The 18,797-nt window shown below is 38.6% G+C and overlaps 1 protein-coding gene and 1 long non-coding RNA gene across 3 annotated transcripts in view; one reads left to right on the top strand and one right to left on the bottom strand.

Annotated features, from left to right (window-relative positions):
* The window catches only part of PRPSAP1 (phosphoribosyl pyrophosphate synthetase associated protein 1), a 174,575-nt gene that overhangs the window by 26,696 nt on the left and 129,082 nt on the right, over positions 1-18,797 (bottom strand). The gene's annotated exons all lie outside the window — the stretch shown is intronic.
* LOC113437171 (uncharacterized) overlaps positions 1-18,797 on the top strand; it is a 28,663-nt gene that overhangs the window by 4,340 nt on the left and 5,526 nt on the right. The window contains exons 2-5 of one of the 2 annotated variants that reach the window (XR_015741802.1): positions 5,080-5,227; positions 8,288-8,336; positions 9,475-10,080; positions 11,069-11,263. This is a non-coding gene — a long non-coding RNA (uncharacterized LOC113437171). The remainder of the gene's footprint in view (positions 1-5,079; positions 5,228-8,287; positions 8,337-9,474; positions 10,081-11,068; positions 11,264-18,797) is intronic. The other variant, XR_003374182.2, reaches the window with a different exon arrangement.

Below are 18,797 nucleotides of genomic sequence, written 5' to 3'. Positions count from 1 at the left end.
TATTTTTCCTTGAATCAGTGCTTCCTGAAAGGTATTACGAACAGGCAAGGAGGCAGGAAGATCATTGGAGTGGATAGGGTTAATATCAGAAACAGGAGGGGGTGGGTTGTAGGGAGGAGGGCAGGAAGGAGGGGTGGGGAGTGGGGGATACACAGCAGGAGGTGGAGAAGTTTTTTCCGAAGAAGGCAGGGATGGAAGGGATGGAGGCGTGGGTTTTTTAGAAGATTGAGGAGGCTGATCCGAAGTTTGATCAAGAATTGGATCAGGAATTAAGTCAGAGGGAGAATAAAGAATATTAATAGCATTCATAAGAGCTCTCCAGGCGTAAAGGATTTCGGGGGGGGGCTCGGGAGGCTCGTGGATGTATTTTCCTATTTCTTCCCAAATAGATTGTTTTAGAGTGCCACCTTCTAGATAAGCGGGGCGATTTTTTTGAAGAAACACAAGAAATTTAGTGATGGCCTTTTTAGATATAGGATAGATCGTTGTGCCGCTAAGTTTCTGTGATTGGTTCGCCTTCCTGACCAAAAAGTGAAGCTCTTCAACATGCTTGGACAGAGTCTTCGAAATTGGGAAGCCCATATTTACGATGCGCTTGCTGATCTTCCAGTGCATAAGATGGGAGTCAGGGCAACACACTTCTTCCTGAAAGTCGTGCTGTGAAAGATGCAGCCAGATGCAGCTTTGCTGTGGGAGGATATCTTCTTTGCTGAAGATTCCTGGGGAGGGACCCGTAACACGAACGGCGCCCCTGATTAAGGGAGGATATCTTCTCTGTAGAAGATTCCTGGGGAGGGACCCAAACGGCATCCCTGGGCTGCAGCTGGCTCGTCCTGCTGGATCACGTCGGGGTCACCAGTTGTGGCTTTTCACTGCCTGCCTCCTGGCGACGACAGGGTCTGAACTCAGAGCCCTGGGCCTTCTCATGATAAATAAATAAACACACGGCACACAGTGTTTACTCGGGATGAAAAGGCACTTTAATAATGGTGGGTACTCCTTTTATAGGCTACATGCACACGTCATAGCAGAGACAAAGAAGCTTTCTACATAATTATGCTAATGCAAACCTATGCCATAGCTGGTGTCTTATGCTCCTACTTCTTAGCCCCGCCCAGTTACTCTTATCTCCATAACTTTCGTTTCTCCCATATTACTCTCGTTTCTCCATATAACTTTCGTTTCTCCAGCCAGTATTTTTCCACACAGTCAGCACCTTATCACATACATTCCATTGTCCATCCATCACTTTTACAAGGTTGAGCATTGCAACGTTTAGCGTAACAGTACATTGCAACAGGAGTGGTTCTGCAGGTGGTGACCACAGACCACTTCTCAGTTCCTATGCTTTCTGGCTGATGGTTTGGTCACTTTTGAATGTTGGTGGTGCTTTCACTCTAGTGATAGCATGAGATGGAGACTACAACCCACACAAGTGGCTCAGGTAGTGCAGCTCATCCAGGATGGCACATCAATGCGAGCTGTGGCAAGAAGGTTTGCTGTGTCTGTCAGCTTAGTGTCCAGAGCATGGAGGCGCTACCAGGAAACAGGCCAGTACATCAGGAGATGTGGAGGAGGCCGTAGGAGGGCAACAACCAAGCATCAGGACCGCCACCTCCACCATTGTGCAAGGAGGGACAGGAGGAGCCCTGCCAGAGCCCTGCAAAATGACCTCCAGTGGGCCACAAATGTGCATGTGGCTGCTCAAACCGTCAGAAACAGACTCCATGAGGGCGGTATGAGGGCCTGATGTCCACAGGTGGGGGTTGTGCTTACAGCCCAACACCATGCAGGACGTTTGGCATTTGCCAGAGAACACCAAGATTGGCAAATTCGCCACTGGCGGCCTGTGCTCTTCACAGATGAAAGCAGGTTCACACTGAGCACATGTGACAGACATGGCAGGGTCTGGAGACGCCGTGGAGAATATTCTGCTGCCTGCAACATCTTCCAGCATGACCAGTTTGGCAGTGGGTCAGTAATGGTGTGGGATGGCATTTCTTTAATAAAAGTTTTATTTTAAGTTTTCACAAAACATACAAATACAAATAAAATATCTTTTTTTGAGAACAGCATGGCCCCGGGTTATCACTTCTCCATACAGACATAAACTCAATACATATTTATCTTACATGTTCTAATCCATATCTTATAACTATTTTCACAATTTTTTCAATAGCTTTTCCCTTTACTTCCTATAGCCTTATTTTAAATTATCTCGTTCCTTTCTTAATTCAATTACATATCTTTTTCTAATTTTTAAAATCTTTCTAATCAATGTTTTTATACTTTTGTCTGTCCTGTTTACAATTTCATATTATCTTTTCTCATAAAACAAATTTTCCCCTATAATTACTAGACTTTTGTATCTTTTTTTCAAATCTTATTTAAAAATTTAAGTTACATCTTTACAGTTATAACATTCATTTTCTAACCTCTATTTTATAACACATACCTATTTTCAATCGAATTCTGCTTGGTACATTCCCTCAAAGTACACACAAAATTCTTAAAAGAAAAAAGTATATATGTATATATATCTGCGTATATATGTATAACAATAGTAAATGGAATAGTTATTCTAAGTACAGCTCTGCCATTAATATTACTAACAATCTTTTACATTTCTATTTCTTTTAACAAACATTATCTAGTAATATCAGTTGTCTTTCACTTTAATCATCTATATTTCATATTTTACTTATTACTGTCTTTAAATAAAAAACCAAACAATAGTTATTAACAGTAGCCAATAAAGTTATTATTCTTATTCAAGTTCATCTTATCAACTGATAAAAATCTTCCATGTTTCTTTTCAGTTTTTATTAAATGTTCTTTTTAAATCATTGAGAGCCTTATTCTCTTTACAAACAAATATTCCACTACACATCAATATAAATTTTTTCTATCACTTTAATCATCTAACATTTTCTAACCCTTTTCTATTTCTAGTATAACAATGCTATCCTATGCACCTTTGCAGAATCCTCTCCTTAAGTTAAATTTTAACCACTGTCTCTGTGTCTTTTAAATAGGTTTATACCTTTAATTCTTGTACGTATTTCCTGTTTCTCTATATCTTGTTTCTGTCCTTTATAGCTTCTTTTCCCTTCCATCTTCCCCCTCTTCTTCTCCCTCCCCTTTTTATTCCCCTTTCTATCTGATTCTCCCTTCTGTAATCCTCCCTTTTGCGTCTTCCTGATATTATGATTACTTTTCAAATTACTCTTTTTTTTGGTTGTTGCTTCAGTGCTTAAGTTTTTAACTCCCCACTTAAAATTGCTTGGTCATTAAAGATGGCTTCTTCGTTGTCCCTCCCTTCTTGTTCTGCCAGTGTTTCTTGTTGTTTTTCATAGTTCAAGATTTCCCTTTCTAAAAATTGAAATACAAAGCCAAAAGATCCTCTTCCGTCTTGTGCTTCTTCTTTTTGTTCTTTAAGTCTCATTTTTAACTCTTCAAGGAGTGATGCCATTTTAAAAAAATTTAAACAACCCCCAATTGATTTTATTTTATTTCATTAGGATCCTCCATCCAAAGTTCTAGGAATCATCCAATAATCCAAAGCTGTTTCTTGCTTCTTTTCTCACTTTCTCTTTCGGGTGACATTTCTTTAGGGGGCCGCACAGCCCTCCATGTGCTTGCCAGAGGTAGCCTGACTGCCATTAGGTATCGAGATGAGATCCTCAGACCCCTTGTGAGACCATATGCTGGTGCGGTTGGCCCTGGATTCCTTCTAATGCACGACAATGCTAGACCTCATGTGGCTGGAGTGTGTCAGCAGTTCCTGCAAGACGAAGGCATTGATGCTATGGACTGGCCCGCCTGTTCCCCAGACCTGAATCCAATTGACCATATCTGGGACATCATGTCTCACTCCATCCACCAATGCCACATTGCACCACAGACTGTCCAGGAGTTGGGGATGCTTTAGTCCAGGCGTGGGAGGAGATCCCTCAGGAGACCATCCTCCAGCTCATCAGGAGCATGCCCAGGCGTTGTAGGGAGGTCATACAGGCACGTGGAGGCCACACACACTACTGAGCCTCATTTTGACTTGTTTTAAGGACATTACATCAAAGTTGGATCAGCCTGTAGTGTATTTTCCACTTTAATTTTGAGTGTAACTCCAAATCCAGACCTCCATGGGTTGTTAAATTTGATTTCTATTGATAATTTTTGTGCGATTTTGTTGTCAGCACATTCAACTATGTAATGCGCAAGTATTTAATCAGAATATTTCATTCGTTCAGATCTAGGATGTCTTATTTTTGTGTTCCCTTTATTTTTTTGAGCAGCGTATGATAGATATGTATGTATGCACCTGCTAGACCTATATGGTAGCAGTCTGGAAATCTTGCAGTTGAGTTGGACTACAATTCCCATATTACCAATCAGCGTGGAGAGTGGTTTATTGACAAAGGATGTCGTTCCAAGGTATGTGGAGTGTATATAATATATGAGGGTGGTGCTTGCAAGGGAAGGAAAGGTCAGATTTGTTCAACAAAGAGTCACGCCTGTCTGTTGGTGTTAGACGAACTTGACTGTGCATGCGCTGACATTGCTTGTGGTTGTGGGGAGACTAAACTGCCTGGCTCCCCCCTCCCCCCCAAAATAAGGTACATATACTGTCACTTAACAGGAACATTTTGAATCAATTATCCGTGACCGTAATTTAGAAAGAAACTATTAAACATTTTGAAGGTTTGATCTTGTTAGCAGCTCTCCAGAAATGCAGTGAAAAGTGGGCCGCCAAATCTTGTGGTGCAAAAATATGGATGATCAATGGTTAGCAGTAAAACGGTTTTCTGAACCATTTTGCTGCCAACTTGTGGTTGTCTGCATCTTTCAGTCTTGATTTGATAGCTCTGCATAAGAGTTAATGGGCAGGATTCCCTCTGGTTTTCCATCTGTTATAATAGTTGTAATGAGTGGATATGTGTTAATGAAGAAAGAGGAAAGAGCAAATTTTATTTCAGGTGTGATTATTCTTAAACCCTTCATTAGGATACAGTATTCCAATTAATTTTATATTTTATACTGCTTTCCAAATAATAATTGACGGATGTCTTTGAATATTAGTAACTCAGGTTGGTAGCACAATCCAAAGAGCACAGAAGACATCTCCTCTAATGGGGACGAAACGTTTGCAACCAAATCGCCAAGCCCGGAGCTCAAACCAACTACATAAATAATTGACTGAATTCATACTATGAATGATTCTACATAGGTAACTTTGCCATATACTTTGTTCTATTTTTAGCTATTTTAAATCAAAATACGATAAAATACATTTAACTGAATTTAAATGCAACAATGTTGCTGCAAATAAAGCACAACTTTTGTGTAACACAACAGAATTGTTATGGCGAAAGAAATTATTTGATGAAGACTTCTGAACACTTTGTGATACTTAAAAACAACTGTAAACATTAATGTGGTTTCAAGAGTATTAATATGATTTACTGTATGACAACATTATGTGCTTAAAATTGATAATACATAAGATCTAGTCATAAATAAATGCAGTGTTTAGAATGTAAGGCTACTAGAAGCTGATTGATAAAAATTCTGGCTCAGATTTCTGGTGAGGAAATGGTAAACCAGGGGTCTCAAACTCAGTTTACCTGGGGGCCACTGGAGGCAGAGTCTGGGTGAGGCTGGGCCACATAAGGGATTCCACAAAAAACATTGCTAAAAAAATATCCTCAAATGTCATCAACAGTTAATGATTTCTCCAATACATGAACTGTCCTGAACATATGAATGGAACATTGAATGAAGATCATGAACAGTTCCTCAGAACATGGCTTCTCCAGCTTACTCCTTGCTGCCAGAGACTTGACAACGCTTCCTCTCACATATCTGAGCCACATTTGGCTTGAGAGAGGAGGCACTTGAGACCCTCAGTATGGCTTGAAGATGATCATCAGTAAGTCTGGACCTGTACTTGGACTTGTTAAAGTTCAGGGTGGAGAAGAAGCCATGATGAGGAACGGCGGGCAGGACTTCCTTCAGAGGTCTATTCCCCCTGCGGGCCACACTAATATTATACTTTTAGATCACAGTGGGGGCCACAGGATATTGTCCTGCGGGCCACGAGTTTGAGACCCTTGTGGCAGAAGACAGCAGAACAGCAGAAAACATGGTTGAAAACAACAACTGGATGCTGGATCTAGACCAGGGGTCTTCAAATTTGATAGCTTTATGACTTGTGGACCTCAAATCCCAGAATTCCTCCTCCAGTCATGTTCAGGAATTCTGGGAGTTGAAGTCCACAAGTCTTAAACTTGCCAAGTTTGAAGATCTTTGATCTAGACCATTGAAATCTCTCTAGAAAAAGGAGAGAGCTTGAGATTGCCCATATATACAATGGACAGCTGGGGTAAGGGTGGTAACTGAGGTTTCTGATTGCTTTCAAACAGCTGATATTTGCAGGATTCCACCAAACTCATAGCCACTGCAGCCTTTCACGGTTCAACTGTGAACCTCACTTAATCATTTTGGAGTTTACTTTTTGTTGGCGTTGTTGCTTTTTAAAGGTTAAGGACCTTCAGAACTGCAAATGCGATCATACTAAATTTTTCTTCAATTTTTAAGAAAAAAGTTTAAATTATAATTCAGGCTTTTGCAAAAAAATATTTTTTAAATATGCAGCAAAAGTGCTATTTGAGAAATTTTTAAATGGATTAAGGGTTGAGATGGATTTGAATTAGAACTTTGAAATTGAGGTAACTATAAGAATCGTTTCTGTGGAAAGATATCTGTTTGCATTTTGACTTGATAAGGTGACTTTGAAAATTGGTCACTAGAGGGCACAGGAAGGAAATAAATTTATCAATAAATTCTTAAAGAGAAATCTATGATTATTGGGCTCCAAAAATAATTTTATCTGCTATTATAGAAAAAATGGATGATGTCACTGAAGAGAAACAAATTCCATTGGATAAAACAAATTTATTTGAATGTAGATTTGAAAATGGCAGCATATAAGAGATGAAAAAAGATGAAATAGTGGATAAACCCCCAAAAAATTGCATTTGCAAATGAGACTTGTTGATTATTTAACAATTTAAAAGAGAGACAGCTACTAAACCAGAAGAATGATGTGAATATTCTCCTTATATTGGATTTATTAAAGGGACTTTGTTGAAGTTGTCATTGATTTCTTGAGAACAAAAAGAATACGAACACTGTGATATGGATAACCTTTTAATACTTTAATTACAAAAAGGGCTTTCAAAGAATACGAAAAGGGCAGGTTAGGAAATTGTTTGAGGGGACTAAAGATTTTCAGGAAAAAGTGGAAAGATAAATTGTTTTATTTGATCAAGGCTAAAATAAATAGATTGCTAGAAAAGAAAATACTATATAAAAGTAAAAGGAAACGTTCAAACTACGTTTATTAGATACAGTTTATTAATACTGTAGTTACTTCTGATAATCCTTAATAGACTTTTGCTGGCTAAGATGGTGTGATGAGATTGATTTATAAAGAAGGATATGAGTAATAGGACAAAGATATCGGGTTTTATTTTAAGAGATGGTGATAAGCTATTAATGTTGCTTACACTTGCTGAGAATATAGAACAGGGCTATCAAACTCGCGGACCAGATGCGTCACGTGCTGGCCATGCCCACCCCCACATTAGTGAGAAAGTCCTGATACGTCATGTGACGCTGCCATGACGACATGAGTTTGACACCCCTGATATAGAAAAAGATTTTGTGGTGTTTTTTTTTCTACATTCTGTGTGTGTGCGTGCTGCACACCTGTGTATAGTGTTAGTTTCATGTGTATAATACAATTTTTAAAAAATACAAATCACTTTAATGTGTGAATCCATTCAGTATTTGCTGAAGGGTGGGCAGCAATATGTACATTTTGCAGTGTATGCTAACTCTAAAGTGTACTGCTCCAACTAATTTAATTTCTAGCTGAAATTATTTTATCTGCAGGCTTTCTACTGTAAAACGCAAGTTGTGGTTGCTGTTTAAATCTAACAATAAATTTGAGGAAGATCTACATAATCTGTTCTTTGAAGGGTTTTCTCTGCCAAAAGGTTGTTAACTAAATAATTAATGCTGCCAGACCATTGTTCTGAACAAAATGAGACAACTGGCCTAGGAATAATTTAATTTGCAATAACTTGCTGTGGGAATAATTCAACAATTCAATTGAATTACTTAATTTAAAATATTTTAATTTTTTTGTCATTCACATTTCATTTTGTCCCTCCTTTTGTATCCTTTCTTTAATGAGTCTATTCTACCATTTCTTTGATTTCAGTGTAACTCTTGTGTCCCACTGTGTGTTGGCCTGGGGTGAATTGGCCATGGTAAGTTGCCCTGTTCTGAATTCTGAATATGACTTAGACTTATCCCTTATAGAACACACTATGAGACATTTAAATAGTAGCTAGTTCAGCTACTCTATGCTGGGTTAACTTTTATTGTTAAGTTTAGTCCAGGGATGGCTGGTGCTGATGCTAATCTTGTTACTAATGAAATAAAAAGCATACTTTACAGATGGTCAAAGAGTAGAAGTTCTCTATACAATGGATGTAATTAAAAGAAAAATAGTGGGAAAACAAAGAATACTACGTTAAGTGATAGAATTCCATGAGATCTGTAGTGTTACACATTATACAAAGAGCTGCTGAACAGCAAAGCTGATGGACAGTGTCTTCTCTCCCGTCCCACCCAAAAATTTCTAAGAATGAATCTGCTGGTCTGAAGGATACATTTCTCATTATCTGACCTGTAGGACAGTTAGATAATCAAGCCTTCATCCAATCAATGTGCCATGTCAGATAAAATGAGCAGCCAAGTCAAATGTGTAACTGACTCAATTTCCCCAGCTGAGAAAGAAACAAAGGCAAGCTTGAATTGGAAATAAGCATAATTTCTCAATAGAGTTTTATTTATTAACTGAATTTAAACAGAGGGACAGTTACTTTATTTAAGCTAATGATTGAGCACTGGCAGAATGGATTTTCATCTTTTTTACCGTTTCTTCTTACCTCTCTGAAATTACTTTGGCGAATTAGGAGAACTTCTAGAGTATAAGTAGAAAAATACAGCTATAGCAGGGAAGTGGGAAAATCCTAATATTCAAGAGATCCTCTTTGGGGGAACTTGGAACAGTAAAAACCTCAGAGGCAAGCTTTCAAACAGGATACCTACATAGATGGTTTAGTAGGCAGTGCAGTTTTCCCAAGTTCGATTTTCCATGTTGGTACCACTACTATGAGAAGTTTTTCCAATACAATGTTTGCCCAACATCCCTAATGCTTTCTTGAGGAAGGCTTTTACAGTTCTTAACTAAAATTCTTCTGCTTTCTTTTGTGCTTTTTTTAAAACTTATAAATTGTTGGCTCAATTGTAGCATTGATTCTACTGCAATATACTTGCACTTTTTCTTACTGCTTTCTCTCATTACTGATTTCATTCTTTTTTAATGCTACATTAATGTAGGTCCAACAACAACCATTGATTGATGGTATACAAGAGACATTGGCATGACTTGGATGTCACCCTGTGCTGAGTCCCAGTTATTGTTATGCAATAAAATCCTTAATCAATTGTCCTACTTTTTTATTAGCTGCTGGAACTAATGTTTATTTATTATTCCATGAATTGAAGAAAATTATTCCATTGACATGTATGTTATGCAGTACATAATTGCCTTTCATTTGCATTTTGTATAATTTGAGAAGCATAGTTTGCAATGAAGCAGCTTCAGCAAGATTTGATGTTCTTCCTGACAGTTATTTAAATGTTGTAAGGAAAAAAAAATACATGGACTTATGAAAATAGTTTTAAATGTTTTTAAACTCAATAAATACAAGACATTAAACTTTCAGGGAATATTTATTTTAGATAATTCTCTTTCAGAAAAACCAAAGAATACGAGAAAATCTTGCATAGAGAACAAAAAAACCCTATTTGAATTAGTAGAAGTACATTCATTTTCTCACAGAGAAATCCTATATTGTGACTGAATAAATATAAGCTTGTGCTTCATTTAACATACAGAGGGATGTACTGCTCTGAATAACAACTTGACATTTTTACAAGGATGTAAGTCAATGTATACTTCTGACCTGATGAAAGCACAGAACAAATAATAAAGCTGTATATTAGAACAGGAAAGCTATGTTACTGTATGGCTTAACGACAAGCTGAGAATTTGAATGTTTTGTTTGCTCTTAAACAATTGATTGTTTGCAAATCAAAAATACTGTAAAAATATAGTCATTCATAACAGACACCACAACAATAAATAGTGATAGTACTAGCCTAGAAACCGGGAGTCTTGGGAATTCTAGACCTCCCTTGGGTATGAAAGGCTTTAGGCCAGTCATTCTCAATGTGGAAAATAGGAGTATTAGGTACATTTACCACTTGGAGTTACAGTATACTGTATTTAAAAAAGTGGGATAAACATATAATACTAGCAATAATTATAATTTTAAAAATAGAGAAGATACTTTTACACAAAATTAGAAGACTGTAACATGCTAACATATATAGATTATCATTACTTGATTCAGCCCAGACTGACAACCTGTCTGATTGTTTACCGATTTAAACATTTAGGCCAGTTATTATTCCAACAGTGTGGCAACAAGTAATAAGATAATGCAATAAAGCCAAATAAGTAATAGATTATTTTAAATCAGACTCTTTAAAATACACAAATAAATTACCCTGACAGAGAGGCACTTAAAAGACAAAAGTCATAAGTTAGAGCAAGGAAAACTACCGGGTACCAAAAGGCAGATAGTATTGCCAACAGCCAGGCCTCTAGAGAAAGGTATTGTACAGCTGGGCTCATCCCCCATTCTCCCAATAATGTGCAGCTCAGCCCTAGGAGACTGAGGAAAGCCCCTCTCTGCTGCTACAGAGTGTAATATCCTCATCCAATATCCTCATCCAAGGGGTAATGTTACAGGCATCTGGTGCAATTCTTCTAGGGCTAGCTAGTGTTGCTTGGTCTGTTAAGACTGTTCCAGATAACAGGCTTGCCACTGTATTTTTCACTAACTCTAGTTTCCATCTTCAAAAGGCAGACCCTTATAGAGTGCACTGCAATAACCCAAAGATCATGTACCAAAGTGATCAGGCCATCCCCTGGGAGTTGCAACTGCGAAGTGAGATAGAGATGGTTGAATGCATCCAGTGACACCTAGGCCTCAAGTGATATAGATGAATCCATGACCCGAACTGTGTATGTGCCTCTGCAAGAGGAATATAGCTCCAGGTACTTTTCCAGACTTGCAAGCTGCCTATTCACAGTATCTCTATTTTGCTGATAGCTAACTTCAGTGTATTACTGTATAAATTGAACATTTGTGCTGTCTTGCCTGAGTCTAATGAAATGGAAAATCAGCTCCAGTTACTTTAGATTTTATAATTAGAGAAGTTAGTTTGGATTTTCAATGCAGAATTCCAGAACTTCTGTAATTGCATTGTGTTCTCAGTGTTATTTTAAAAAGCCATCACTATTTATCTTTTTCCCGTAATCAGAAGGAAGGGTGGCCTTCATGTATTCCTTCATGCATTTACATTGTCTGATCTAAAATACTGATATAATTCACTCACAATGCATCCATTCACTGTGACATGACCATCTTGTGACTAAACTTGTTGATACGTTTACAGAAAAAATATATATAAAACAAATAGAATAAGTTTGCTGGGATTTGCCAACTGCCTTTGTTCTTATGCAACCAGTTGTCCTCTGTTGTTTGTGGCTTTACAATAAGCAGCGATAACCCTTGTGTCTAGCTTGAATTTTTTGCTCTCAGTTTGTAAGCTCACAGCAGTTGCTTTCATTTCCAGATCCTTTGGTATTGCTTGTTTTGAACAGAGAAGTTTCTGTGCCTATGTGCTACAATAGTGGCACATGTCCTCATTAAAATATCTAGAAATTCGTGTTCTTTTCCTGTAGAACAGAACTTTCTTTTCCGGCCACTCTGGAGGGTTTGCTTCTGCAAAATGCTAATATTAATGAAAGTTGTCATGGTTTCAATTGAAAAAGGAGCATATCATTGAAGAGAAGAACCATATTATTGCAAGGTTCCTTGAGTGCTTACTTTAGCAATAGCACTTTAGTCTTATATACCACTTCACATTGTCCTACAGCCCTCACTAAGAGGTTTACAGAGTCACCATAATGCCCCCAACAATCTGGGTCCTCGGAAGGAGGGAAGGCTGTGTCAACATTGAGTTGGTCAGAATCAAACTCCTGGCAGTCAACAGTGAGTTAGCCTGCAATAGTGCATTCTGATCACTGTGCCACCATGGCTTTCTTGTTTATTTGCAACAAGCCCACCTAAACTACTAGTTAAGATAACTCTATTCATGTTTTGTGTAACTTATTGAAGGAAACTGAATCTCCTCAACACCAACCAGTGAAAATCCCTGAATCAATTTAAGTCTATTTGCATTCTGATAGCTAGGGCTATTTTCCCCCAAAGGACATTCCCCTCCATCCTTTTCCCCATAATCTTTGGGGGGAGGGGAGTCCTTCATGCATGTATATTGCCTGACCTAAGAGATTCATGGGTATTTCATTCAGGGTGCATCCATTCATCTGTGACACGACCATCTCAGGACATGTTTGATCTGTTTGGGAAAAAAGGAGCAGCAAAAGCCAATAGAACAAGATTACTCAGATTTGCTTACTTCTTTTCTTTGTTCTTGTGGAGTTGGGCTTCTCCTGTTGTTTGTAACTTTGTTCCCTGCATTCACAGACCATCTGAAATGGGAAATTTCAAAGAAGTACCAAATAAAATAAGAAAGTTAATCAGATCATACAGCTTCACAAAAATGAAAATGGCACAATATTTCCACTTTCAGTGTGCATTTTCCTTTTTATAGTGTGCTGATACTGATATTTGGTAACATGCCAATTGGCATTGGTAATATGTCGGTATCCTTATTGATTACACCACTGTGAATCCTGATGGAACCACGAAGTCACATCAATTTTTTTTTAATGAAAAAATGTAACTTAAAACATGAACAAATTGTATACAGGTGAAACTCGAAAAATTAGAATATAGTGCAAAAGTTCATTTATTTCAGTAATGCAACTTAAAAGGTGAAATTAACACGAGATAGAGTCATTACATGCAAAGCAAGATAGTTCAAGCCATGATTTGTCATAATTGTGATGATTATGGCTTACAGTTCATGAAAACCCCAAATCCACAACCTCAGAAAATTAGAATATTACATGCAATCAATAAAACAAGGATTGTACATAGAACAATGTTCTTTCTCACCTGTGACCACGAGGTGAGAGTCTAAATTTCCAAAGGAATATAAATAGACAGGACCAGGAACGACAGACTTAAATTCCTTTGGCTGGAGAAGCCCTTGGCAGACTTCCAAAAGCTGCCTGCAAAGTCCGATAACAAGACAAGACCATAAATCAAAAGCAAACGCTGCACAGAGAATTTATCAAAGCTTCTATTCCAAATAAACAAATTGTCCTGAATGAGGATTTAGAGCTAACACGCCCTCTTTTATTTCCTGAGGGGCGTGTCAGTCTCTCAAGTCTCCCTGATTTGACATTTCCTTTTACGTTGTATTTCACGCTTCTGCCTGCGTCTTTGCCTTGCATCAAACCAGCATTCCTCGGCTTGATTCTCAGCCAAGGACTCCGGCACTCTCTCCTGGTTATCTGCCGACACCTGAGGCCCAACCAGGGAGGAAGGTCCTGGGGAGGAAGATGATTCCAAATCTTCTAGCAAATCAGGCTCAAACCTCAGAGCCAAATCCTCCTCTTCCTCATTACTCGAACCTGTGTCTTCTAACAGAACAGGCTCAAACCTCCGAGTCACAACAGAACAATATCGGACCTCTGAAAAGTATAAGCATGCATATGTACTCAGTACTTGGTTTGGGCCGCTTTTGCAGCAATTATTGCCTCAATGCGGCATGACATGGAAGCTATCAGCCTGTGGCACTGCTGAGGTGTTATGGAAGACCAGGATGCTTCAATAGTGGCCTTCAGCTCTTCTGCATTGTTCGGTTTCATGTCTCTCATCTTTCTCTTGGCAATGCCCCATAGATCTTCTATGGGGTTCAGGTCAGGCGAGTTTGCTGGCCAATCAAGCACAGTAATCCCATGGTCATTGAACCAGGTTTTGGTGTTTTTGGCTGTGTGGGCAGATGCCAAGTCCTGCTGGAAAATGAAAGCATCCCCATAAAGCTCGTCTGTGGAAGGAAGCATGAAGTGCTCCAAAATCTCCTGGTAGACGGCTGTGTTGACCCTGGACTTAATGAAGCACAGTGGACCAACACAGCAGATGACATGGCTCCCCAAATCAACAGACTGGAAACTTCACACTGGACTTCAAGCATCTTGCAGTGTGTGCCTCACCATTCTTCCTCCAGACTCTGGGTCCTTGGTTTCCAAATGAGATGCAAAAATTGCTCTCATCAGAAAAGAGGACTTTGGACCACTGAGCAACAAACCAGTTCTGTTTTTCGTTAGCCCAGGTAAGACGCTTCTGACATTTTTGTTCAGGAGCGGCTTGACAAGAGGAATATGACATTTGAAGCCTGTGTCCAGGATCCGTCTGTGTGTGGTGGCTCTTGATGCACTGACTCCAGCCTCAGTCCACTCCTTGTGAAAGTCCCCAACACTTTTGAATGGCCTTTTCCTGACAATCCTCTCCAGGCTGCGGTCATCCCTGCTGCTTGTGCACCTTTTTCTTCCACACTTTTTCCCTTCCACATAACTTTCTATTAATGTGCTTTGATACAGCACTTTGGGAACATCCAACTTCTTTTGCAAATACCTTTTGAGGCTTTCCCTCCTTATGGAGGGTGTCAGTGATGGTTTTCTGCACAACTGTCAGATCAGCAGTCTTTCCCATGATTGTGATTCCTACTGAACCAGACTGAGAGATCATTTAAAGGCTCAGGAACCCTTTGCAGGTGTTATGGCTTAATTAGCTGATTAGAGTGGGACACTTTGAGCCTAGAAGATTGAACCTTTTCACAATATTCTAATTTTCTGAGGTTGTGGATTGGGGTTTTTCATGAGCTATAAGCCATAATCATCTCAATTATGACAAATCACAGCTTGAACTATCTTACTTTGCATGTAATGAGTCTATCTCATATATTAGGTTCACCTTTTAAGTTACATTACTGAAGTAAATGAACTTTTGCATGATATTCTAATTTTTTGAGTTTCACCTGTATGTCCCATGCAGGGATAACATTCAGAAGTTCTCCAGGAACAGAGGAAATGAGATATCCATAAATCTCAGATACTATTTTATGTACCATTGTTCACTGACTGGATTCACACAACTTATTGAATCATTAAAAAACCCTATATTTTAACTCAGCTAAAATAAGACACATACATTAAAATTAAGTAATTATTCCACTTACATCCTTCAACTATTTGTCTTCCTTTGCTTCCAAACTGAATTCACGGAGTAATCATTTTATTGCTTTGGTATAATTGCAAAAGTGTTGCCTTTCTTTTCCTCTCTTCAACCACATTCTGATTCACAAACTGACCTTCTGCCCCCCTCCCCCCCGCTTTTTTTTTTAACCTTACCTCCAGATAGAATATGCTCTTGTCACAGTGATATGTGACATTCTTTAAATCTTTCCCTTGGCTTCTATTCTGGGATGCAGAAGAAATCCTCTTTTATTCTTGCTTATTTGTTTGGAGCATTTCTATATAACACTAAAATACAATGACAGAAGTCTTGATCTTCAAAGCTCTCCATTGCATTGCCCCATTCCTTTGTCTGCTACTTTTTTTTTTTTTTTGGCTAGCATTACACAGCTGACTAAAAGCTCAAAGAAGCAACTCTGCTGTTAATCACTTTGTTGCTTAAGCCTTAGTATTTCCATAAAATACTTGGAGATCTGTATAACAAATATCGCCTCAAAACTTAACTTTTAATATAATTTCTAATACTGTGTTGTAGTTCCCACATAACTAGACCTAGGTCTACTTAAGAATAAGTCTAGGTAAGAGAATATAAACACATATCACTTATGGAAAGCTTTCCATAGACCAAGAATATTTGCTACTTCAAATATTCCTACAGCTCAGGGAAAATCTGCTTAAGAAGATTAAGGGACAGGAGGAGGAAGAAATTAAGCACTTTGTGAGACACACTGCATAAAATAATTTCAGGATTGTTCTGAATTTTGTTTCATGTGAAACCTAAAAGTACCAAAATGTTCCAGGCGGAGGTGTCCAGAGGTGGGGAGATTAAAAAATAAAGGTCAGTTTGCACCCACAACTGCATGATTAAGCCCCAGCCCCTTTTCAGTGTGGGTGACGTCCAGTGTACATTAAAAAGATATGGGGTTTCCACAGTACAATTGTAGCCCCCATACTTACTTTTTGACAAATACAGAGAAGCTTCTTCCAGGTTTCATTTCTTTTCAACTGGCTGGTTCCAAATGATTCTTGAAGCAAAACATACTTCCCATTTCATGTATAAACCTAGTTACTAGAATTAAAGAAACAGCTGGTGTTACAGAGGAGAGGGTGAAGAATAAGGAATTACTATATTACTATATAAAATATGATTCAATGTGTATAGAGAAAATTACACAGGAAAAAAGTGCAAAACAGATACAATGCTTTGCTGCCTCAGAAAATAAATAGAGTAACATTCAGGCAGAGTTTCTTGTAGTATGTTTGGTATCTCAAACAATGGAAAAAATAGTCCTTGTTCTCATCTCACATTCAGAACTTTTCAGTCTCTGAAGTTTATAACAGCTGCTTCTCATCCAGAAACATAATGAACAAGGGTGGACTGTAGAAAGACACAATTTTACAGGTGGCTTGGTCACGTATGCTGTTTGTCAGAGAACATGGAGGTGAAGAAATTAGTTTGGTGTTGTTCCTCCATTTCTCCACTCCTGCCTTGATTGCTTCTGTTTTCTGGGAGAGTCCTTGGTACCAGGGGTGGGTTTCTACCGGTTCTGTCCACTTCTGTAGAACCGGTAGCTCTGAAGAGCAGCAGACATAGAACTGGTTCTATATCTGCTAATGTTTTTGCCCAGCCACCCACCCAGGTTCTTACCTGATCTTTATTTCCTGATTTTTCAACTTCAGCTGCAGTTAAAAAAACAAGAAAAGAGGGCTGTTTCAAAGGCTGCTTCTCACATGCTAATGACATGCTGAGGATTGACAGGCACTCGGCTCGCAGCGGGCAGGGAAGCTCGTAAATCCTGAACCAGTTGTTAACCCTGTCGTATCCCACCCCTGCTTGGTACCACTATAATTCTGAAAAGATTCTTATGTCCAATTAATGAATTCCTTATCTTTCTTGAGAAGCTAAATGATGGAAGTTTTGTTTGTAGTTTCTTCACCTTGTCTTCCATGCTCTGCTGGCACTTGTAGCATGGGCAATTCTTGTTGCCTTAAAAGAGCAGAACAACATGATACTTCTTTTGCAGGTTATAAAAGTAATTTCTTCCACCTCCGTGTTCTCTGACAAACAACATATGTTGGGTTTGCATGCCACAGCCTCCTTTCCATTTCCCTAGTTGGTGTCAGTAGATGAAGGATATAAAACATTGGTGGGGATTGGTTTGGGCTGGGAAGGAGAAAAGTGAAAAGCAGAAAGAAGAGGTGGGATGAGATGTTCCCCAAAGGAAAATGGGGAGTTTCTCCTGTTCTCCAGACACAGAGGACCTTCCCAGACCCTTTGGGCTACAAAGCCTATCCAACAGGTCCACAGCCTTGGGGCTTTGCATGTGCATGTTCCTTGGTCCCCTGATACATATTACATAATGTACTGGTATTTTTACTAACCCTGAAGAATTCCAAAGCGAATTGCACATCGCTTTGTAGACTGATTGCTCTACTTGGGCCAATATAAATGGTGGGTTGCATAATGTCGCCATCCTTGCCTCACAATTTATGGTTTCAGAACTAGAATAATCTTTGAGATGTCATAACACCTGATTGAAAATGCATGGGGGCGTTTTTCTAGAGCCATAATGACCTCTATGGATTACTGTAGTGTGCAGTGCTGCTTGAGCATTTCCTAACTCTGATATTTGTTTTATTGAGTTGCAATAGGTTCAACTCTCAGCAATTTACATAAACAACAGTTTGAGAACATCTACAATAAACTTAAAATTGTAAAACAAAAATTTGTAACTTTGAATCAAAACAGCAATAAAACAAAAGATTATCCCAAACAGGGGAAAATAATTGGGAACAGCTCCATTTTCAATGTCTTCTTGATTGTAGTTAGGGATGGCATCCATAGGAGAGTGAATTGATATTGAAAAGAGGGCTTTCCCGGCTTTAGCTTCTATTTTCCAATAATGGGAATCCATATTTTTTTCTAGATAGATTAGGCCAATTCAATTGCACCTAGAAGTTAATTAGTGGCCAATGCAGGGCCCACACTGTATGTTAATATGTTCCTAATAATGGGAATGAGATGACCACTGCATTTTAGATTAACTCAGCTTCTCACGTTCTTTAAAGGCAATCCTATGGCAAGTACTTTGGAGCACTTCAAAGGAGTAGTAATGAGGGCATGAGCTGTTGTAACATGTTGCCTAAGGCAAGTGGCAGGAGAAATTAAACAGAATTATATTGCATGAGCTCAAGGATGGGGAAATAGTCCATGCCTATGACTTACTCCTTGCTTATGACTTCTGATATATGACTGGGGAAATTTTCAGATGATAAAATCAAAAGCTAAAACTTGTCACTTACTAGTGTCACAAAAATCTCCATGCAGTTTTCTTGGTTAATTATTATTACTACATTACTT

This window comes from Pseudonaja textilis, chromosome 2, assembly GCF_049901715.1.
Source record: "Pseudonaja textilis isolate UNSWEBS1 chromosome 2, rPseTex1.2, whole genome shotgun sequence".
In the NCBI taxonomy this organism is placed as follows: Eukaryota; Metazoa; Chordata; class Lepidosauria; order Squamata; family Elapidae; genus Pseudonaja; species Pseudonaja textilis.
The sequence above is the reverse complement of the archived record's forward strand: the minus strand, read 5'-3'. Positions and strand labels throughout refer to the sequence as shown.